General features: G+C 40.4%; 1 long non-coding RNA gene across 2 annotated transcripts; it reads left to right on the forward strand.

Moving 5' to 3' along the window:
* Positions 1-17424: 17424 nt before the first annotated feature.
* On the forward strand, positions 17425-23717 carry LOC117197596 (uncharacterized). Of its 2 annotated transcripts, none has more exons than XR_007477186.1 (4): positions 17425-17595; positions 19967-20007; positions 22713-22797; positions 23221-23717. It is a non-coding gene; the product is annotated as an uncharacterized LOC117197596 (long non-coding RNA). The 2 variants fall into 2 exon arrangements; XR_007477187.1 differs by lacking the exon at positions 17425-17595 and adding an exon at positions 17867-19022.
* Positions 23718-23881: the final 164 nt, after the last annotated feature.

Genomic DNA, 23881 nt, shown 5'->3' on the forward strand with positions numbered 1-23881 from the left:
CTTCTATACTACTTGCCTGCTCCAAATGCCCTACCTTTTTTGCTTGTCACTTTTTATTTTGCAGATGCGGAATAGAAAAACTTAAATAAGGCTTTGTAGTGTTAAAGCTTTGTTAATTTTACAAGATGGTTTCAGCACATTTACTAGTGTCTGGTGAAGAATTGTGATAATTACAATTCAGCTGTACTAATTAAAACAAATGAAAAAAGTCTCTAATGTTCTTTTCCTCACAATTTTTAATTTCCTTTTTGCGTACTCCTGACTTTGCAGAATTCTGTAATACTCACTGGGGTTTTTACTGTCATTAGGGCAATTTATGAAGTTATACAACTCAGGAAACCTGAAGAAATTCCATACAGTAACAGTACTATTTGAATAAATTTAGGTTCCTTTGGGTCAACTTCTTAAAATCAATGAATTTAAACTGGTAGGTGTTCTGGAAGTCAAACTTTCATAAGAAATTCTGACCAATGTTTATTATTTTAATATGCTAAGGTTAAAACTGAGTCCTCATGTGCTTTCCCAAGTCTGCTCAGGAATTAAAAGCTGTATCTGTGATATGAAGTCAACTAAATAAAAACTGCACAGAAAATAGACAGAAGGAAATTATACAAAATGCTAATATGGGTTCTCTCTGGGCACCAAGATCATGAGGTTTTTGTTTACTTGTTTACATTTTTTCTATATTTCTAAATCTCAGATTTAGCATATGGGAGATTTAGAAAACTACAATAACAGCAAGTGCTAAATGCTTTTAATGGTTGAGATTTCTGCCATAGATGGGACTTTTTTTTCAAAGGCAGGTCTCAACCTTCTTTCAAACAGCCCATTCACATTTACAGTGGAGGCATCCTTTGGCTTATTTTGTTTCATGAACTGGTGTTTCATTTATTTCTTTCTTTAGAAAGAAATTTGCCAAAAACATTTATTTCTTTAGAACATTAACTCATCAGGTCCTTTCTGAATTAGTTTGATAATTTTATATTGCCATTGGACAATGGAGTGCTCAACTTAATGTTTTTAATTTAGTCTGCCCTTGAAAATGTAGTGCTGCCTTGTATTTAGTATAACATCAATAATAATAATAATAATAAATAATGCTTTTACAAAGGGCTGAATCATATAAATGGGGAAGTTTTGAAGGAAGCCAGATTTCCCCCTGTCAATATAATTCCCCACCCCAGTCCCCACTTACCATGGAGGAACTTGGTAGACGGTTCCAAATGAAATGAGAGAAAGAGTTTGGCCCTGGCTTCATGAGTACGGGATGAAGTTTCAGGCCATGAGTCATGTACCCAATAAGTATATGGGCTTTTTTTTTTTTTTTAACATCTTTATTGGGGTATAATTGCTTTACAATGTGTGTTAGTTTCTGCTTTATAACAAAGTGAATCAGTTATACATATACATATGTTCCCATAAGTCTTCCCTCTTGCGTCTCCCTCCCTCCCACCCTCCCTATCCCACCCCTCCAGGGTGTCACAAAGCACCGAGCCAATATCCCTGTGCCATGCGGCTGCTTCCCACTAGCTATCTACCTTACTACGTTTGTTAGTGTGTATATGTCCATGACTCTCTCTCGCCCTGTCACAGCTCACCCTTCCACCTCCCCATATCCTCAAGTCCGTTCTCCAGAAGGTCTGCGTCTTTATTCCTGTCTTACCCCTAGGTTCTTCATGACATTTTTTTTTCTTAAATTCCATATATATGTGTTAGCATACGGTATTTGTCTTTTTCTTCCTGACTTACGTTACTCTGTATGACAGACTCTAGGTCTACCCACCTCATTACAAATAGCTCAATTTCGTTTCTTTTTATGGCTGAGTAATATTCCATTGTATATATGTGCCACATCTTCTTTTTCCATTCATCTGTCAGTGGACACTTAGGTTGCTTCCATGTCCTGGCTATTGTAAATAGAGCTGCAATGAACATTTTGGTACATGACTCTTTTTGAATTTTGGTTTTCTCAGGGTATATGCCCAGTAGTGGGATTGCTGGGTCATATGGTAGTTGTATTTGTAGTTTTTTAAGGAACCTCCATACTGTTCTCCACAGTGGCTGTATCAATTTACATTCCCACCAACAGTGCAAGAGGGTTCCCTTTTCTCCACACCGTCTCCAGCATTTATTGTTTCTAGATTTTTTGATGATGGCCATTCTGACTGGTGTGAGATGATATCTCATTGTAGTTTTGATTTGCATTTCTCTAGTGATTAATGATGTTGAGCATTCTTTCATGTGTTTGTTGGCAGTCTGTATATCTTCTTTGGAGAAATGTCTATTTAGGTCTTCTGCCCATTTTTGGATTGGGTTGTTTGTTTTTTTGTTATTGAGCTGCATGAGCTGCTTGTAAATTTTGGGGATTAATCCTTTGTCAGTTGCTTCATTTGCAAATATTTTCTCCCATTCTGAGGGTTGTCTTTTGGTCTTGTTTATGGTCTCCTTTGCTGTGCAAAAGCTTTTAAGTTTCATTAGGTCCCATTTGTTTATTTTTGTTTTTATTTCCATTACTCTAGGAGGTGGGTCAGAAAGGATCTTGCTGTGATTTATGTCATAGAGTGTTCTGCCTATGTTTTCCTCTAAGAGTTTGATAGTTTCCGGCCTTACATTTAGGTCTTTAATCCATTTTGAGCTTATTTTTGTGTATGGTGTTAGGGAGTAATCTAATCTCATACTTTTACATGTACCTGTCCAGTTTTCCCAGCACCACTTATTGAAGAGGCTGTCCTTTCTCCACTGTACATTCCTGCCTCCTTAATCAAAGATAAGCTGTCCATATGTGCGTGGGTTTATCTCTGGGCTTTCTATCCTGTTCCATTGATCTATATTTCTGTTTTTGTGCCAGTACCAGACTGTCTTGATTACTGTAGCTTTGTAGTATAGTCTGAAGTCAGGGAGTCTGATTCCTCCAGCTCCTTTCTTCGTTCTCAAGATTGCTTTGGCTATTCGGCGTCTTTTGTGTTTCCATACAAATTGCGAAAGTTTTTGTTCTAGTTCTGTGAAAAATGCCATTGGTAGATTGATAGGTATTGCATTGAATCTATAGATTGCTTTGGGTAGTAGAGTCATTTTCACAATGTTGATTATTCCAATCCAAGAACGTGGTATATCTCTCCATCTATTTGTATCATCTTTAATTTCTTTCATCAATGTCTTATAATTTTCTGCATACAGGTCTTTTGTCTCCTTAGGTAGGTTTATTCCTAGATATTTTATTCTTTTTGTTGCAATGGTAAATGGGAGTGTTTTCTTGATTTCACTTTCAGATTTTTCATCATTAGTTTATAGGAATGCCAGAGATTTCTGTGCATTAATTATGTATCCTGCTACTTTACCAAATTCATTGATTAGCTCCAGTAGTTTTCTGGTAGCATCTTTAGGATTCTCTGTGTCATCATATGATCATGTCATCTGCAAACAGTGACAGCTTTACTTCTTCTTTTCCGATTTGGATTCCTTTTATTTCCTTTTCTTCTCTGATTGCTGTGGCTAAAACTTCCAAAACTATGTTGAATAAGAGTGGTGAGAGTGGGCAACCTTGTCTTCTTCCTGATCTTAGTGGAAATGCGTTCAGTTTTTCACCATTGAGGATGATGTTTGCTGTGGGCTTGTCATATATGGCCTTTATTATGTTGAGGAAAGTTCCCTCTATGCCTACTTTCTGCAGGGTTTTTATCATAAATGGGTGTTGAATTTTGTCAAAAGCTTTCTCTGCATCTATTGAGATGATCATATGGTTTTTCTCCTTCAATTTGTTAATATGGTTTATCACATTGATAGATTTGCGTATATTGAAGAATCCTTGCATTCCTGGAATAAACCCCACTTGATCATGGTGTATGATCCTTTTAATGTGCTGTTGGATTCTGTTTGCTAGTAGTTTGTTGAGGATTTTTGCATCTATGTGCATCAGTGATATTGGCCTGTAGTTTTCTTTCTTTGTGGCTTCTGTCTCTGGTTTTGGTATCAGGGTGATGGTGGCCTCATAGAATGAATTTGGGCGTGTTCCTCCCTCTGCTATATTTTGTAAGTTTGAGAAGTATGGGTGTTAACTCTTTTCTAAATGTTTGATAGAATTTGCCTGTGAAACCATCTGGTCCTGGGCTTTTGTTTGTTGGAAGATTTTTAATCACAGTTTCAAGTTCAGTGCTTGTGATTGGTCTGTTCATATTTTCTATTTCTTCATGATTCAGTCTTGGCAGGTTGTGCATTTCTAAGAATTTGTCCATTTCTTCCAGATTGTCCATTTTATTGGCATAGAGTTGCTTGTAGTAATCTCTCATGATCTTTTTTATTTCTGCAGTGTCAGTTGTTACTTCTCCTTTTTCATTTCTAATTCTATTGATTTGAGTCTTCTCCCTTTTTTTCTTGATGAGTCTGGCTAGTGGTTTATCTATTTTGTTTATCTTCTCAAAGAACCAGCTTTTAGTTTTATTGATCTTTGCTATTGTTTCCTTCATTTCTTTTTCATTTATTTCTGATCTGATTTTTATGATTTCTTTCCTTCTGCTAGCTTTGGGGTTTTTTTTTTGTTATTCTTTCTCTAATTGCTTGAGGTGCAAGGTTAGGTTGTTTATTCGAGATGTTTCCTGCTTCTTAAGGTGGGCTTCTATTGCTATAAACTTCCCCCTTAGAACTGATTTTGCTGCATCCCATAGGTTTTCGGTCGTTGTGTCTCTATTGTCATTTGTTTCTAAGTATTTTTTAATTTCCTCTTTGATTTCTTCAGTGATCACTTCATTATTAAGTAGTGTATTGTTTAGCCTCCATGTGTTTGTATTTTTTATAGATCTTTTCCTGTAATTGATATCTAGTCTCATGGCGTTGTGGTCGGAAAAGATACTTGATACAATTTCAATTTTCTTAAATTTACCAAGGCTTGATTTGTGACCCAAGATATGATCTATCCTGGAGCATGTTCCATGAGCACTTGAGAAAAATGTGTATTCTGTTGTTTTTGGATGGAGTGTCCTATAAATATCAATTAAGTCCATCTTGTTTAATGTGTCATTTAAAGCTTGTGTTTCCTTATTTATTTTCATTTTGGATGATCTGTCCATGGGTGAAAGTGGGGTGTTAAAGTCCCCTACTATGAATGTGTTACTGTCAATTTCCCATTTTATGGCTGTTAGTATTTGCCTTATGTATTGAGGTGCTCCTATGTTGGGCGCATAAATATTTACAATTGTTATATCTTCTTCTTGGATCAATCCCTTGATCATTATGTAGTGTCCTTCTTTGTCTCTTTTAATAGTCCTTATTTTAAAGTCTATTTTGTCTGATATGAGAATTGCTACTCCAGCTTTCTTTTGGTTTCCATTTTCATGGAATATCTTTTTCCATCCCCTTGTTTTCAGTCTGTATGTGTCTCTAGGTCTGAAGTGGGTCTCTTGTAGGCAGCATATATAAGGGTCTTGTTTTTGTATCCATTCAGCCAATCTGTGTCTTTTGGTGGGAGCATTTAGTCCATTTACATTTAAGGTAATTATCGATATGTATGTCCCTATTCCCATTTTCTAAATTGTGTGGGGTTCGTTATTATAGGTCTTTTCCTTCTCTTGTGTTTCTTGTCTAGAGAAGTTCCTTTAGCATTTGTTGTAAAGCTGGTTTGGTGGTGCTGAACTCTCTCAGCTTTTGCTTGTCTGTAACGGTTTTAATTTCTTCATCAAATCTGAATGAGATCCTTGCTGGGTAGAGTAGTCTTGGTTGCAGGTTTTTCTCCTTCATCACTTTCAGTATGTCCTGCCACTCCCTTCTGGCTTGTAGGGTTTCTGCTGAAAGATCAGCTGTTAACCTTATGGGGATTCCCTTGTGTGTTATTTTTCCCTTTCTGCTTTTAATATGCTTTCTTTGTATTTAATTTTTGACAGTTTGATTAATATGTGTCTTGGCGCATTTCTCCTTGGATTTATCCTGTATGGGACTCTCTGTGCTTCCTGGACTTGATTAACTATTTCCTTTCCCATATTAGGGAAGTTTTCAACTATAATCTCTTCAAATATTTTCTCAGTCCCTTTCTTTTTCTCTTCTTCTTCTGGAACCCCTATAATTCGAATGTTGGTGCATTTAATGTTGTCCCAGAGGTCTCTGAGACTGTCCTCAGTTCTTTTCATTCTTTTTTCTTTATTCTGCTCTGCAGTAGTTATTTCCACTATTTTATCTCCCAGGTCACTTATCCGTTCTTCTGCCTCAGTTATTCTGCTATTGATCCCATCTAGAGTACTTTTAATTTCATTTATTGTGTTGTTCATCGTTGCTTGTTTCATCTTTATTTCTTCTAGGTCCTTGTTAACTGTTTCTTGCATTTTGTCCATTCTATTTCCAAGATTTCAGATCATCCTTACTATCATTATTCTGAATTCTTTTTCAGGTAGACTGCCTATTTCCTCTTCATTTGTTAGGTCTGGTGCATTTTTATCTTGCTCCTTTATCTGCTGTGTGTTTTTCTGTCTTCTCATTTTGCTTATCTTACTGTGTTTGGGGTCTCCTCTTTGCAGGCTGCAGGTTCGTAGTTCCCGCTGTTTTTGATGTCTGTCTCCAGTGGCTAAGGTTGGTTCAGTGGGTTGTGTAGGCTTCCTGGTGGAGGGGACTAGTGCCTGTGTTCTGATGGATGAGGCTGGATCTTGTCTTTCTGGTGGGCAGGTCCACGTCTGGTGCTGTGTTTTGGGGTGTCTGTGGCCTTATTATGATTTTAGGCAGCTCTCTGCTAATGGGTGGGGTTGTGTTCCTGTCTTGCTAGTTGTTTGGCATAGGTTGTCCAGCACTGTAGCTTGCTGGTTGTTGAGTGAAGCTGGGTGCTGGTGTTAAGATGGAGGTCTCTGGGAGATTTTCGCCGTTTGATATTATGTGGAGCTGGGAGGTCTTTTGTTGACCAGTGTCCTGAAGTTGGCTCTCATACCTCAGAGGCAGAGCCCTGACTCCTGGCTGGAGCACCAAAAGCCTTTCATCCACACAGCTTAGAAGAAAAGGGAGAAAAAGTAGAGAGAATTAGTAGAAGTATGAAGAAAGAAAGAAGGAAAGGAGGGAAGGAAGGAAGGAAGAAAGAAAGAAAGAAGCAAAGAAGGAAAGAAGGCAAGAAGGAAAGAAAGGAGGGAGGGAGGGCGGGAGGAAGGAAGGAAGGAGGGAAAGAAGGAAAAAAGAAAGAAAGAAGATACAGTAAAATAAAATAAAGTATAATAAAGTTATTGAATTAAAAAATACTTATTTATATATTAAAAAAAAAAAGGGACGGATAGAACCTTAGGACAAATGTTGGAAGCAAAGCTATACAGACAAAATCTTACACAGAAGCATACACATACACCCTCACAAAAAGAGGTAAAGGGGAAAAAATCATAAATCTTGCTCTCAGAGACCACCTCCTCAATTTGGGATGATTCGTTGTCTAAAGGAGGGAAGGAAGGAAGGAAAGAAAGAAAGAAAGAAAGAGAGAAAGAACGAAGGTAAAGTATAATAAAGTTATTAAAATTAATTATTAAGAAAAAAAATTTTTTTAAAAACCATGGACGGATAGAACCCTAGGACAAATGGTGGAAGCAAGACTATACAGACAAGATCTCACACAGAAGCATACACATACACATTCACAAAAAGAGGAAAAGGGGAAAAAAATCATAGATCTTGCTCCTAAAGTCCACCTCCTCAATTTGGGATCATTCCTTGTCTATTCAGGTATTCCACAGATGCAGGGTACATCAAGTTGATTGTGGAGCTTTAATCCGCTGCTTCTGAGGCTGCTGGGAGAGATTTCCCTTTCTCTTCTTTGTTCTCACAGCTCACAGGGGCTCAGCTTTGGATTTGGCCCCCGCCTCTGCGTGTAGGTCGCTGGAGGGCGTCTGTTTTTTGCTCAGACAGGACGGGGTTAAAGGAGCCGCTGATTCGGGGGCTCTGGCGCACTCAGGCCGGGGGGTCGGGGGGTGGGGGGGTGGGGGGCGGGGAGAGGCACTGCGAGCGGGGCGGGCCTGCGGCGGCAGAGGCTAGTGTGACGTTGCACCAGCCTGAGGCCCGCCGTGCGTTCTCCCGGAGAAGTTGTCCCTGGATCCCGGGAACCTGGCAGTGGCGGGTTGCACAGGCTCTCCGGAATGGGGGTGTGGATAGTGACCTGTGCTCGCACACAGGCCCCTTGGTGGCGGCAGCAGCAGCCTTAGCGTCTCCTGCCCGTCTCTGGGGTCCGCGCTTTTAGCCGCGGCTCGCGCCGGTATCTGGAGTTCCTTTAAGCAGCGCTCTTAAACCCCTCTCCTCGAGCACCAGGAAACAAAGAGGGAAGAAAAAGTCTCTTGCCTCTTCAGCAGGTGCAGACTTTTCCCCGGACTCCCTCCTGGCTAGCCGTGGTGCACTAACCCCTTCAGGCTATGTTCAAGCCGCCAACCCCATGTCCTCTCCCTGTGCTCCGTCCGAAACCGAAACCGAGCCTCAGCTCGCAGCCCCGCCCACCCCGGCGGGTGAGCAGACAAGCCTCTCCGGCTGGTGAGTGCCGGTCGGCACCGATCCTCTGTGCGGGAGTCTCCCTGCTTTGCCCTCCGCACCCGTTGCTGTGCACTCCTCCGCGGCTTCGAAGCTCCCCCCTCCGCCTCCCACAGTCTCTGCCCGCGAAGGGGCTTCCTAGTGTGTGGAAACTTTTCCTCCTTCACAGCTCCCTCCCACTGGTGCAGATGCCGTCCCTATTCTTTTGTCTCTGTTTTTTTCTTTTGCCCTACCCAGGTACGTGGGGAGTTTCTTGCCTTTTGGGAGGTCTGAGGTCTTCTGCCAGCCTTCAGTAGGTGATCTGTAGGAGTTGTTCCACGTGTAGATGTATTTCTGGTGTATCTGTGGGGAGGAAGGTGATCTCCGGGTCTTACTCTTCCGCCATCTTCAAGGTCCCCCCGGGCTATGGGCTTTTGAATCTAAGAGCTGATTTCAACTCCTAGTTCTTTCACTGGGTAGCTGTGTGACCTCTGATAAATTATCTAACCTCTCTGAGCTTCCTAATTTGTGAAATATAGACGGTAATTTCTACCTTTCAAGGTTGTTTTGAGTAGGTAATATGCACAAAATGTTTACCATTGTGCTTGGCGCAGGTGGCTATTGTTGGAACGGGAGAAAGATGCCTATGGGTGGAAAAGTCCTCATGTAAGTTAATTTTCCTGACTACCTGATTTAGGAAAATCAACCTTTCTCAAGAATAATTGTCAGCTCTGACAGGAAGTTATGAACTTTTGTAATACAGGATGTATTACAAAGCACTGTTGGGGTGTCGAGTCTTGTTAATGTCACTGAGTGGTCCTCCAAGCATGGAATCAGTACTGTTGCCCACACAACAATTAACTTCACCCCTCATTAGTAATGTGCCTGCAGACATTATTTCTTTTTGCTCTATCTTATCTCACTAGGATGCCATCCAAGAGAACACTTAAATAAAAATCCAGTTGTTATGTCTTGCTGTTAGCTGAACAAGTGTAAGGTAAACACCATTAAGGTTAAATGTATTACGCTAACCTCCATTGAATGAATGACAAGAAGGCCAAGAAGAACTCCATCTAAGCTGAGGAACAGCTAATTTTGAGTGACAAAAATGGAACCTTCTAAACTTGGACCTGAGTTTAATTAGGGGTGTTGGGCATTCTTACCTGAAATCGCAAGAGAAAAACTGAAGTTGTTCCTTCATTTGGGGTCTGTTTATTACCTATAATTATTCTCCCTGTTCAAAATTACAATTGAGGATTATTTATATTTTTCTCTTCCCCCTTTTCCTTTTTCATTCTCATCAAGAATTATTTACTGAGCATCTATTATGGTCAAAATACTAAGCTAAATTTTGAGAGAGCCAAAAGCACAATAGAATTGCTCCTCTCCATACCTGTTTGGGCAATTTAGTTACATAGGGGAGAGGATAGCCATAGAATAGCCATAGTAGAAGGTAGTTTTTGATGATGAATGCCAGATGAATTTCTATATAAAATGTTCTGAGTTAGCAGTTTAGTAAAAGAGATTGAGCCTGTAGTTCCCTCTAATTGGTGAATACACTTTATCTTCAGTTTTCCCAAATCACAGCTGCTGCCTTGATCTACCTTTTTTTTACAGGAATTAAAATTCTAAGGTGTCATCTGGAATTTGAGAGCCATGCTCCATTAACACTAATGAGTGACTTTTGGTTAAATCTTCATGGATCAGGCTGAACATCTCCCTGTAGGTATTGGTTCACATTTCATTTCGGTGGGCATCACACCAGCCTGCACTAAAATTGTTTGCTTCATTTAACCAGTAAGGGTGTCCAACAAATCTATGATTTATGGTTTGGAAAGTATCCAGCTTAGTTCAGGTTGTTACTGAAAATTTCCTGGTTTCTTAGGAGTTATAGCTTCACGTTCAGGTCAAATACAATTGTAAATTTCCAAGCCCTCCTTGTTTCCTGTAGGACTTAGTTAAAAATACTTTGTATATGGGCTGATATGACTTTAAAATGACTGTTCTAACAATAATGGAATCATATAAATTTACTTCTGAAAGCTAGAGGTTTAAGTTAAACATCCATGACAATTGAGTTGCCGGACTGTATATTTTTGTCATTGTAATGATTTGTAAAATAACCTTCAGATTCACAGGCATGTGGGTAGGCAATTTTTAAAGTTCTTTCATGAAAAACCCAAGGGACCTCCAAAAAAATCATTATTTCCATTTCCTACATAACTCTGAATAGTGTTTATATTAATTGCATCTACTTTGATTGCAAATTTAATGTCAGGAAACATTGTTGAGATGTGTCATTCAAGGTTAATAAGAAGGTGTTCGGTTATATGATTTAGTCATGAGCCACAGCTTGAGGCCTCAGCCTCCCACCGCTAATGAATTTTCCTCTAAAGCTCCAAGATTTTGAAACTTTGAAGTGCTGGGGGTCGAGGGTGGGTCTTTGTACCTGTGTGTCTGCCCTTTTGTTTGGGGAACTGGTCTACACCAGCATTTTCTTAACAAGTCAAGTCCCTATTGCATTGTGACTGTTAGATTAGGAGCCATTAATAATTGGCAATTTGTAGCTGTCATAATGATGCTGGAGACTTTCCAGATGGCTTTTCCCTTTCTCTCTAGAAGAACGAAGCCTTATACTTATTCCCTTTGATGGGATTTTGATCAAGCAGACATTGGTCATGACCCTTGACCCATAGTAGTCTGTCGGCTCATCTTTGGTCTGGGGACAGGCCTGTGTCTTGTGTTCCCTAGGACAGACTCACCTGCTTATCAGAGCTTTGGCTTTCTGATAAAAGGACAAGGCTTTGGGAGGGTAGGAATCGGGTATATTAGAATGGAGGGGTTGGAAGTATTGGGGTGTTGCAAGTATACCTTTGAAGGGAAAAAAAAAGAAAGAAATGTCCAAGTGAATTTTTGAAATAACTAAACCGGTTGTGAAGGGAACAACCGGAAGCTAAGGGCATTCTCTTTCCTTTGGGCCTGTCTCTGTACTACTCGCAGGCTAGGCACTTAATATAAGTGTAGATTAGGAACAAAATGAGAGTTTCTGCTATTAACTTTAATAGCTAATAATTTTCTCACGTCCAACTTTGTTCCCCTTCTTCTTCCATTACACCTCCCACCCAAGAGAAAGAGAAAAAAATGGAATTTTCTGTAGAGTTTTATAGTTAATGTTACCTGAGCAGCCTTATGCTTCAGAGTAGGGATAGTGATAGGTGGGAAATAACTTTCCTGGGGAAGTGACGAAGGTTCCAGTGTCAAGCTTCTTTCTGCCTCACAGTTCTCGTGCCTGGGCTGCCCTTTGACTAAGATCCTTGTCTTTGCCTTCACTGAGGTCTCTGCTTGGAGAATCCCGCCTTGCCTGCTCTCCCTGACCTGCTCCATCTGAGCTAGAGTCTCCCTCCCTGGCCCACAGTCTCCTCAGCCCCTTCACAGTGCTTTCTGCTCCATGGCACTCATTGCTGTCCGGGAAACTGCCTCTCCCACCAGAAAGTAAGCTCCCTGAGTGTAGGCACTGTGTCTTACTGCTGTACGCTCAGGGTCTCGTACCTGGTAGAGGTTCAAAAAATATTTATCGAATTAACGTATTCATTTCTCACCTTAGGCTCTGTGTGTAGAATCTGAGTCTCTATAAAAATGCTGCTCTGCTCTGCCTGTTGCGTTATCTTAGATGTGCTATTCCAAGATGTGCGGTTTTTCACATTTTCACATTGCTGAAATCGGGATACATATTAAAAATACAGATTTAATTAGGTGATGGTTATCACCCATCAAAGCTGCAACTAAATCGATATACATCTTATAATTAAATGTGCCTTAGAATCAAGGACATTGTGGTAGACAGAATGCCCTCCCTACCAAAGGTGTCCATGTTCTAATTCCTGGGACTTGTGAATATGTCACCTTACATGGTAAGAGGGACTTTGCAGATGTGATTCAGTTAAGGATTTTAAGATAGAGAGATTATCCTGGGTTTTTCAGTTTGGCCCAATGTAATCACAAGGGTCTTTATAAGAGGGAGGTAGAACGGTCAGAGTCAGAGGAAGATTTTATGATGCAAGCAGAAGTGGAGTGATGCAGGACCACAGGCCAAGGAAGGCAGCCTCTAGAAGCTGGAAAGGCAAGGAAATGGATTCTCCCCTAGAGCCTCCAGAAGGATTGTAGCTCTGCCAACCATTTTAGACTTCCACCTCCAGAACTATAAGGTAACAAATCTGTACTGTTTTAAGCCACTAAACCTGTGGTGATTTGTTATAGCAGCTGCAGGAAACTAATACAGGCATGTTATTACAGGCAATAACATGTATTACATTTAATCTCTCCAACAAGGAGGGGTGAGAATTGGTAGATACATGTCCGGCGTCTCTGCCCCTCAGTGGGAATGTTCAGAGGCATGTTTCATGCAATCTCCCAGAGGATCCCCTTCAAGATTGAGCCCTAATTGCTCACAGCACTCATTAGTGACCCTCTTATTGATTTGCCATGCTACCCTGTCTTCAAGCTTCCTGGATTACTTCCCAAATAAGCCTTTTGCACCCGAATCTTCACCTCAGGTTCTGCTTTTGGATGAACTCTAACTGGGATGTCACCCTAAGCTCAGAGCCTTGGCCCCAAGCATCTGGACCCTGTCTTCTCCTCTCTCTTCATCCCTGCTACCCTCTCTCGCCCACCAAATCCCACCACACCAGCCATTATTCAGAATCTAATCTGTTCCAAATTCCTGCTTCCCATAGGTTGTTTGCACTTCTTCCTCCTGCCTGAATGCTCCTGAGTTGTGTTCATCCTTTAGGTTCCCAATCAAATGTCACTTCCTCATGGAGGTTTCCTGGCCCTCCAGACTATGAATGTTTTTCCTGAACCTCCTGCACTTTTCTTTCATGGCACTTACAAATGAAATGAGTTAATTATCTTATGGGAGGACGATTGTCTGTTTCTTTGTGGGTCTCGCAAAGGACTTGAACACACTAGTATCACATGATGTGGGTGTCAGGTAAGATTTATGGGAAACTCACAGGCAGAAGGGACAGCATGGTGCATATGCCCCCCTCCTCTCAGCTGCTAGCTGAGATGCGTGCTGGGCTAGGCACAGCTGGACAAATCATGGGAAGTGCTCCAAGAGAAGGCCCCTGCTGTGTACCACTGTCCGTATTTATAAGGTAACTGGGAGGAGGCAGGGGACAGCTAGTGAACATGTGATAGTGGAAGCTTCCTGGACAGAGAGATGGCTTTATTGTACCAGAGCTTAGCTGGAAGTATCATCCTAATTTTTTTTCTTTCTTTCTTTCTTTTTTCTTTTGTTGAAGTACAGTTGATTTACAATGTTGTGTTAGTTTCAGGTGTACAGCAAAGTGATTCAGTTATATATATATAGGTAGTATATATATTTTATCTATTCTTTTTCAGATTCTTTTCCCTTATAGGTTAATATAAAAATTGAGTATAGTTCCCTGTGCTATATAGTAAGTCCTTGTTGCTTATCTATTTTAGATATAGTAGTGTATGTTAATCCCACTAATCCCACACTCCTAATTTTCCCTTAATTTTTAAGTGGAGAGCCCCATCAGTTGAAAAAAATGTTGAGTTCACACTTCCAATATATGTATATTTATTTATGTTTGTACATGTTTTCACTGTTAAGCTAAATGTCAAATAGTAGAGAAGCTGAATTTCTTTATTGAGATAAGCATAAACAAAATAAAATACACAAAAATTGAAAGAAATTAAAAAAATAGAAAATTGTAAAATTTCTTTGCATGTTCTAGTAGATCATTTTATGTGTGTCCTGAGTGCACACACCACAAAGTGGAGGTTATTGCTCCAGAGCAGTGCTTTTCTGAGGAACAGATCCCCTGGGCGCTGGTTAACATGCAGACTCTGATTCAGCAGGCCTGGGTAGGGCCTGGGATTCTGCATTTCTAACCAGCTCCCAGGTGATGCCAATGGAATTGTTTTGTGAACCACACTTTGAGTAGCCAGGTTAAAGCCTCTTGCTGTCCAAAATATTCATAAGCCACTGAGATTTAGATGCTCAGATTAAACAGTGATATGGCATCTTCTGTTATTCTGTAATGATTTTCTCACTCTCATGTTTTGGTATTTCCAGGTGGAATCCGTGGAACGTGTGTGACCTTCACCGCATTGTTGAATGTCCATCAGGAAAAACAAAAAGTGAAGGGCCACTGGGCAAGGTAAAAGTTTGTTGACTCTCCATTTCTCTTGGCCTTTAAGATCTAATTATCTATTCTTATTCCTCCGAAGGGATTGCAGAAACACAATGAGCCCCATATGGGAGCAGGCTCTATGCCGGGTGCTTTCCATGTGCCATTTCATTTCAGATGTGGCTCTAATGGCAGAAACCAGTCTGAATACAAAGAAATCTGTTGTGTATGCTTGTGTGTGTGTGTGTGTGTGTGTGTGTGTGTGTGTGTGTGTGTCTGCACGAGTGTACGAGAGATTGAAAGAGAGAGAGAGAGAAGGGAGAAGGGCTCGGCTTTCTCTTCTGACCCTCTGTCTGATCTGTTGTGAGTGCTGGACCAAACCATTCAAACTCCCTGTGCTCAGGGATGCAGTGAGGATTTCCCAGTTAGTGACACAATCTGAGTGATTTGTAGGCATTTGTGTACTGATTGTCTTGCCCTCTAGGCATGAATTGTGTTGTATCAGGAGGGCAAGAGGGTTCCAAATAGATTTAATATTCCTTGTATGAGCTTCAACCATCTGCCCGCCAGCTCTCAGTGTGAACATAATATATGTTTCCAGAATCAAACACAAAGAATCTGTTTTTTTTTTTTTTCTTTTTCCTTTTTTCAAAGGCTTTTAGTTTAGTTCATTTGTCTTTTCCTTGTCTTTTGGGGTAGGTCACTAGGGTCATCCTCTCTGCAATTTATTTACTTTCATTTTGTTTTCTGATTCCTCTGGCATAGTTAAATAAATGGGTTTCCCTTTCCCAATTTCCATGTACCTACTACAGAACTGTATCCTTGAAATTGGTGCATATCTATGAAATCTATGAGGTGGTTGGAATTGAACTGCAGGCGTTCCCAATGGGTACAGATTAGACCCTGGACGTCTGAAAATTCTTCCCAGGCTAAATCTAAATGCTGTTCTCCTGAGTGATGAAACTTTAACTTTTTCCCTTCTTTCAAGGGAAATCTTGTGACTGTTGATGGGACTGTCCTAGTAGCTATAGCTCATTGAAGGACTAAAGTTATTTGGGTGTTGAGTGTCTTTGTCCTGGAACCCTTGTGTCAGTTAAGGTAATTGACATATGGAGATCTTAAGCTCTGAAAGAGATGAAAATAAGTTAAAAGCCAATCAAACAGAGTTCTTAACTTAAAATTTTACTTAACTTAGAGAAATCTAGCAGGAGATCTGGGAAGCTCTTTATGTGAAAGTTGGGTGGGAACACAATTAGAGCTCTCCTAGCATTACTCAGCAAGCAGGTGTTAGGCACGGAGTGACTAGTGGAAAGTGAACTTGTAATATTCTCTTGTAAAGGCCTCAGGCATAGGGGTCAAAATTCTTCAGTTTTGCTCACTTTTATTTAGTCAGAAAAATTTGCATTATTTTGCATTAGACAGTGTATATTTAAAAACTGCTTCCTCTTTAAATGCATTTCACATTCAATTCTTCCTACAGGAGAAGGCTAAAAGAGCCCCATCCCTTGCTGCTCTTCTAGTCTATGATGATGGAGTATAGGGGAAGGATGTGGGCTCTGGAGGACTGCCTGCGTGCCTGGCCAGCCTCCGTGTCTTTCTAGCTACGTGACCTTGGGAAGGAAATAAACATCTTCGTGCTGTATTTTCCTCAGTTGTAAAGTAGGGGTTATGATAGTGTCACTCAAAGGAGTTGATGAAATATAATAATGCATAATAATATCTGTAAAGCGCTTAGCACAGTGCCTTCCACAGAGCACCATGTTGGGTGTTGTTACTGTCATTACCATAGAGATGAAGGCTGGAGAAAATTGGGAGTGTGGATTCCCCATCATGACTTGTGCTGTTTGGCTGTGGAAGATGTTGTCTGAGACACCCCTCTACCCGTGGAGAATTGAGAGGTCAGGGCTGACAGGGGAAGGAACAAAGGAAATAGAAATAGTATTTTATTTTTTTTAAAAAAGCTTTGGTTTAAATATGTGGCTCATGGAGGTGTGTGGTTGGATGGGAACCATGCTTTCCTTCCTTTCAGGTTGGTGCAGGCTTAGCCTTGCCCTCTCCTCCTTTCAACCTCCAGGTGTTTAGATTTGGTCTGAATTTGAGTCATTTTTGTTTTGGTTGTGAGACTGATGGAGCCCTAGGGGTGACCTTGTCCAGAACTCTTTAATCTCACTTAGTGTCTAATGCAGAGCAGATCTGGGCCTCTATAGATAGTTAGAACTGAACCAGCCTTTAGGGGAATGGTGTGATTTGGGCCAGAGCCAAGAGCCTGTCCGTTCACTGTCCCAGCTCTCTTTCATGTGGACTTTTTAAGGACATCGGCCACACCAATTAGGATGGACCAGTCAAAGAAGAGATTTGAAGCAATGAAATACAAACAAAAATGGTGTTTGCCTCAAGCCTCTTCCTCCCCTCACCCCCATCTTTTGGATCTTTAGCTCTCTGGCTCCCATAGGATCTCTTCTCAAGTGTTCAGGTCTCTCCCTGCAGCAGCTCTGCTCTTTAGTGCTGGCTCCCTCTCTCTGCTCCATTGTTTGTGCCCTCTGTGGCCACCATTGCTCACGAGGTGGTGCCACGGCCCTGGCCTTGATGTTTCTTTGCCTGGTCTTAGCTACACTCCTGCCTGCTGCTGCCTATTGGTGCACTTGGCTTCAAGGATTTCATATCGATGCCCCACTTCCGTCCCAAGTGCACTTTGGCTCTCCACCCTTGAGCCCTGATTCCGCAGGGTGTGGCATAGCCTTGATGTCACTGTGGGTTTTGTTGTCATTATGCAGTATTAGTCCCCTCATTGTCATTGGTGCTAACCTAGGCACTCCCACCATTACCATGATGAACCAGGCCCTTTCCCGCAAGTATAATGACACTTACATTAAGCCCCAAACTGGGGGAGGTGTAACTTATTCTCTTAGTCTCTTACCACGCCTGCAATACTGCAACTTTTCCATTTATTGATTCAGTGTCTCCAGACTGCACCTCTCTTGTGAGTCAAAATGTAAGTTGCCTCCAGGGTTGGGTTAGAAGGAATGACTTAACCCCTTAGATAGCCCAACTTCCTTTTGTGCTGACTGTCAGCCAATTATATTGGCCTAAACCGTGAATCTTTCCCGTATTAGAATATGTCTCCTTACCATCGCAGACAGCCAGAGCAGGGCTGGGAGGACCAGGTGTATGGCTTTGCTCATTAAAGAGCCTCTGGCCATCAGCTTCAAATATCTTGCAAAGATTCTTGCAGGGAGCCCCATTATAGCTTTTCAAATAAATAAACCATGGCAGTTCCCTGTACCAGGACTGAAAGCCCAAATTCCTGCATCAAAGGAGTAAGCTTGGCTGTGATGTGGGGGTGGTACCTAAAGGATAAGATACTGGGTCCTTCTCCATCTCCCTCCTCCCCTCTTTCTCTCTCTCCCTCCCTCCATTCCTCTCCCTCGCTCCCTCCCCTTTCTCGTTTTTTTTTTCTTTTGTTTTGCACCTAGCTCAAAGAAAAGGTTTTTGGGGGCAAAATCAGCCCTGCCATGATTTAGTGAAGATGTGCAGGGGCGCTGAGAAAGTAACTCAGTAGAAATAGTGTAGGTTAACAGGAGGTTTAGACTCTGGGCCCCACTACTGCTAATAGACTAGCTGTGTAAACTTGGGCAAAAACCTTAATCTCTCTGTGCCTCTTATTCTGTCAAGTGGGGTTGGGGGAGGAGGAAGTGGTAGATTGGATGAAATCCTTAAAAACATTCTCTTTTTGATGGAAATGGGCTTTTAGCAACTAGTGATGGAAAAGGCCTAGTATGCACTAAACTTTCCTACCCACCTTCTCGGTAAGGTAGAACGGAGGCCCAGACAGAAGCTACATGCTTGCTTGTTGTACCAAGAAAGAAGTGAGGCAGATATTAAGTTTAAATCAATAGTATTACTTGAGCACAGATAATGGAACTATTTTCCCCCAAACTGTTTTGATTGCTGCCAGTAGCTGCTATTTGGTATGAAATCCATTCAGATCCTCAAAAGTCAAAGGAACATACAGTGCATGAAAAGATGTTGTAATTGGCACCATTGTAACTCTATACGGTCTGTGATCTTAGCTGGGAGGAAGGGAGGGTTGTCAGATAACTTGTAATCTAATTTTCTTTGTTGTAAAATAGAATGTTACCATTGTATTCTTGTGGAATTATAATTATACCATCTCAGCCAAATAGAGCGCCTTTCTCGTCAGGTGCTTAAAGAGCTCAATAGGCATCCAGTCAGCCTTGTAAACATAGTAAACCCTGGCTCGCTTGCATTTCTGTCAACTGAAATTTCCTATCAGCCAGCGTGTCCCCTCATCCTTCCTACCAGGATAAATGATTTTATGCTGGTGAACCTGACGCCCCAAGAGACACTGAAGTACCTTCTGAATCATCAAAGAATTATGAAACCTTCAGTAGAGTTTCAGTGTTAATTGCAATTTATGACAGCCTAATTTTTTGAAAAGTGGTAATTCAAGTGTTGCATAGCTGGTAATTAGTTGGAATAGTTGATTAATCAGACTGCTCTATTTTCTGACCATACTGAAGTACAGTATTTACAGTAACTGCAACACCGGCTCTCCCTGAGAGCCACGAAGCAGGCAGGGTTTGAAAGTAGTATTCTTTATTTTATCTTTATTATTTTTTTATTGAGGTATAATTGACATACAATATTATATTAGTTTCAGGTGTACAACATAATGATTCGATATTTATATATTGTGAAATGAACACCACAATAAGTCTAGTTAACATCTGTCATCAAACATAGTTATAGAATATTTTTTCTTGTGATAAGAAATTTTAAGATTTACTCTTAGCAACTTTCAAATGTGCAACACAGTATTATTAACTGTAGTTGCCATGCTGTACATTACATCCTCATGACTTATTTACTTTATAGCTGGGAGTTTGTACCTTTTGACCCTCTTCACCCATTTCAGCCCCCACCCCACCCCCAATCCCTGTCTCTGGCAACCACCAGTCTGGTCTCTGTATCTATGAACTTGGTTTTTTTTAAGATTCCACATACAAGTGAGATCATATGGTATTTGTTTTTCTCTATCGGACTTATTTCACTTAGCATAATGTCCTCAAGGTCCATCCATGTTGTCACAAATGGCATGATTTTATTTATTTTTATAGCTAAATAATATTCCATTATAGATACACATACACATACATAAGATATTTTCTTTATCCATTCATCTGTTGATGGAGACAATAGTATTCTCTAGACTTGGCAGGCATACATTATTACTCATTCTGGGCAAATGATCATTTCCAGAACTTATTCTTGAACTTCTAAGAGAAAATAGGAGAATTATAAAAATAGATTATATTTGCTTCTTATGGCTTTGCAATCCCTAGGGTCATTGCTGATAACTAGACTGCTAGCTCTAACAGTAAAGGTGAGTGTCTCTAAAACTGAATTTTGTATATTTAGTAGAGCTTCTTTACAGAGATTCCTTAAGGGGAATATCAGTGCAGTAGATTTCATTGCATTAATTGGTCCATTCTAAGTGTGTTACTAAAGGGATAAGATCTTAAATCAATTAAGATTAACTTGATAACTTTTTTTTTAATCCCCAAGTTCTTAATGATGGGATCTTAAAACAAAAGTATTAGAATTGGTGTTGTGCTCAGGTTCACTGCAAAGAATAGAAAAATTCAGGAATATGTAAGAAGAAAATAAAAAATAATCCATTATTCTATCACCCAGAGAGAACTACGATTGCCTTTTGGTATGTTTCCTTCCATTTTCTTCCTATGTATACACGTAAACATTTCACAAAGTTAGCATATACTACATGTACTGTATGCTGTCCCCCACCAACATTATGTAAGGGACATTTTCTAGGTCAGTAAATATTCTTTAAAAACATATTTCATGCTGACCATTTTTATGAATCATAATTTATCAATCCAATCTCCTGTTGTTAGACTTTAGGTGGTTTACAAATTTTGGCTTTATAATACTTCAACAAGTATCTTTCCTCATTCGTTTGCCCATCCATCTATTTATTCAATCAATTTTTACTGAGTACTATGTACCAGGCTCTGGGTCAGTAGTTGAGGATATATCATTAATCATAATCCTTCTAATACAGGTAGTTGACATTTATTACCATTACTAACTATGGACCAGGAACATTATTAGTACTAGTATATTAATTATATGAATATGTATTAGTATCATAATCATTCTAATAAGTTAGTATAATAGTATTAACTAATTAAATCCTTATGAGGTAGGTATTATTATCATCCCTATTTTCCAGAGAAGGAAACAGAGGCTTACATAATTGAAGTGACTTGTCCAAAAATCACTCGGTTGGTACTTGGAAGAGCCAGAATTCAAACCCAGGCTGCCTGACTCCAGTCATGCTCTTTTAACCACAGTGGCTACTATGTCAGTAAAAAAGATGCTCCCCTGCCCCTATGGACATGAAACAATTTTAAATGTAATACTCTTTGAGTTATGTTGATTATCTGACATTTTGATTTGATTCTCTGAGTATTTTCTTAGGATAAAGTCTAGAGATAGAAATGCTGAGTCAAAGATTATGAATAATCCTAGTGAATAATACTGTGGTTAAGGTCCTAAATGGGGAAGGACCCAAGATTACAAGATTATGTATCTATCTATCTATTAATCTATCTACCTATCTATCTATCTATCATCTATCCATCCATCCTGGCTCTCTGTTGTTGCTCTACCAGCAAGGTAGACAGCAGGAAATAGGTATAGTAATGATTCAGGCTTGGGCAGGCCCCGGAGAAGGTCTGGGCAATGCTCTTCCTATCAAGGCAGAGTCAGTGGGTGGCTGCCCTTCAGAAATGTTTCTCTTGACACTAGAAGATGCAAGATGGCAGAGGAGAGGCAGCATGGAGAGGAAAATCTCATCAAAGAAATGAGTCTAGATCACAAGTGAATGTACAGCCCCTTAAAATGAATATCATCACAAGAAAATGCTCACTAAAAATCACGAGTTCAGTTAAAGACTTTCTTATTTCAGTTAGTATTTAGTATAGCCTTCCTTGCACCTAAACCATAAATTACTCACATAGGGCAAGTGACTATCTGTAAACATTCTTTCTGTTTCTTAAATTCCATACTTCTTCTTAAGTTCCACTCCCCCAAATGGACATTACCTGTTCTTTGCCAGCTTTCTGTGATGTAGTATCATGTAATAGCAAAAACACAGACTTGATTGGCAGCTGAACTAGGCGTAATTCCTGGCTCTGCCGCTAACCTGCTGTGTGGTGTTGGACAATCTTTTTAATTCTCAATTTCTTCCTTTTAAAATAATACAGAGTTGTAACGGCAATCAAATGAAGTGCCATGAGCAGAAAAAAATAACAGCTAACCTGTATTGAGTTCTTATTATAAGTATCACAAAATAAGGCACTCTTCTGTTTAAAATGCATACATGTACTTATTCCTCAGAATAATCACATGGTAAGCTGGATTCTAGATAGCTCCAGGGCTTTCACCCCTGGTGTTCCTTCTGTGATTATGTTACATTATGTGGCAAAAGGGACTTTGAAGATGTGATTAAGGGACTAATCAGTTGACCTTAAGATAGGAAGATTATGTAGGTGGGCCTGGATATCACAATCATGTAATCACATGAGCCTCTTAGAGAGGCTCTTCTTCTCTCTTAGAGAAAAAAGTTTTCTCTGGCTGTTGGCAAGAAAAGAAGTCAGAGAGATTTGAAGCATGAGACAGACTCAAGGCAACTGTTGCTTAGAAGATGGAAGAGGTCACTTGAGAAGGAGTCTGGGCAACGTCTCCAAGTGAAGGGTGGGCACCCTGCTGACAACTAACAAGGAAACAGGGACCTCAGACCTATAGCTGCAAGGAACTGGATTCTGTCAACAACTTGTGTTTGAAAGTGGATTCTTCTCAGAGCCTCCAGATGAGAGCCCAGCTGGCTCTATCTTGGTTTTGGCCTTGTGAGAGCCGAAGCAGAGAAGCTCCCCAAACTTCTAACCCACAGAACTGCGAGATAATAAATGGGTGTTGTTTTAAGATGCTAAGTTGTGACAGCAATAGAAAAAGAATACAGACCGCATGCAGTAGCTACCTTTATTCTTATGCTCGTTTTTGCAGATGAGGAAACTGGAGCACAGAGAAGTAAAGTCACTTGCCTGAAGTCTCACAGCTATTAAATATCAGAAGTGGGATTTAAATTGAGGTAGTGTGTCCCCAGAGCCCACAGCCTAACACGGCGACACAGTGCCTGAGACATTTGTAGGTACTCATTGTGTGTTAGTTTTCTTTTTCTTTTTAGTGTAGCTTAGAGGGCACCTAGCTGCCACAATTCCCGAGTTTGCTGCTGGTGGGGCATCTGGTGCTTCGGCAGTGGGCTTGGGATAAAGATAGTATACTTGGAGCATTAGTCTTCCTTGTGGGAGTAGGTCTTTTTATATTATAACAAACCTGAATATTTCATAGGCTAGAATGCAAAAGATAAAACCAGAGATGTCAAAAAAACTTTGTTTTTGATGATCTCTTTACTACGAAAAATACTTGACTGAAAAAAGTTTGAGAAGCACTGAGCTGATATATTCAAACTAATTTACACCTTTCCTTCTTATTTTATCCCCTAAATTCACAGTGGGTTTGCTGTACCAGCTAGAATTCTGGAAAGAGAATCAGGAAATCTGGACCCAGTTATTCATCACCATCCATCCAACCAGCCATCCGCTATTCATGGAGTCAGACAATAATTTGTAGAGTGCACCTATGTGCCTGGAGTGTCTCTAAGACAATGTGACTTGATGACATAATACAAACTCTTCTAGTTCTGCTTCCTTGCATTTAAAACTAGGTGATATAACAAAACTTTCTCTGTCTATTACCAATTGAATGCTTTTACAGTTCTTGTATGTGCTGACCTCCAGATCTGACAAGGTAGGGTAATGTTTCTCAAAGTCCAGCCTGGGTACCACCTGCAGCAGAATCTCCTGGGTGCTTAATAAAAAAAAAAGCAGATCCTGAGGTTTCCCCAAATCTTCTGAATCAGAAACACTGGGAGTTGGGGACCAGGACTTCTGGTTTTAAACAAGCTCTCCGGGTTATTCTCATGCACACTTGAAGTTTGAGATGTACAGCTATATGGATGCAAAATAAATACCTAACATAGGTCCTGTGTCCTAAAAATATCTCCCTTGTTAAAAGACAAGCGTTACAGGTTTGGAGAGAAAAACAGGGCCATACGTTTCTGTATCAGCCTCCTGGCCAGGCTCATTCGTCCCCTACCCCACCCCCATCCCAGC

The sequence above is a fragment of the Orcinus orca genome, chromosome 4 (genome assembly GCF_937001465.1).
Source record: "Orcinus orca chromosome 4, mOrcOrc1.1, whole genome shotgun sequence".
Lineage (NCBI taxonomy): Eukaryota > Metazoa > Chordata > Mammalia > Artiodactyla > Delphinidae > Orcinus > Orcinus orca.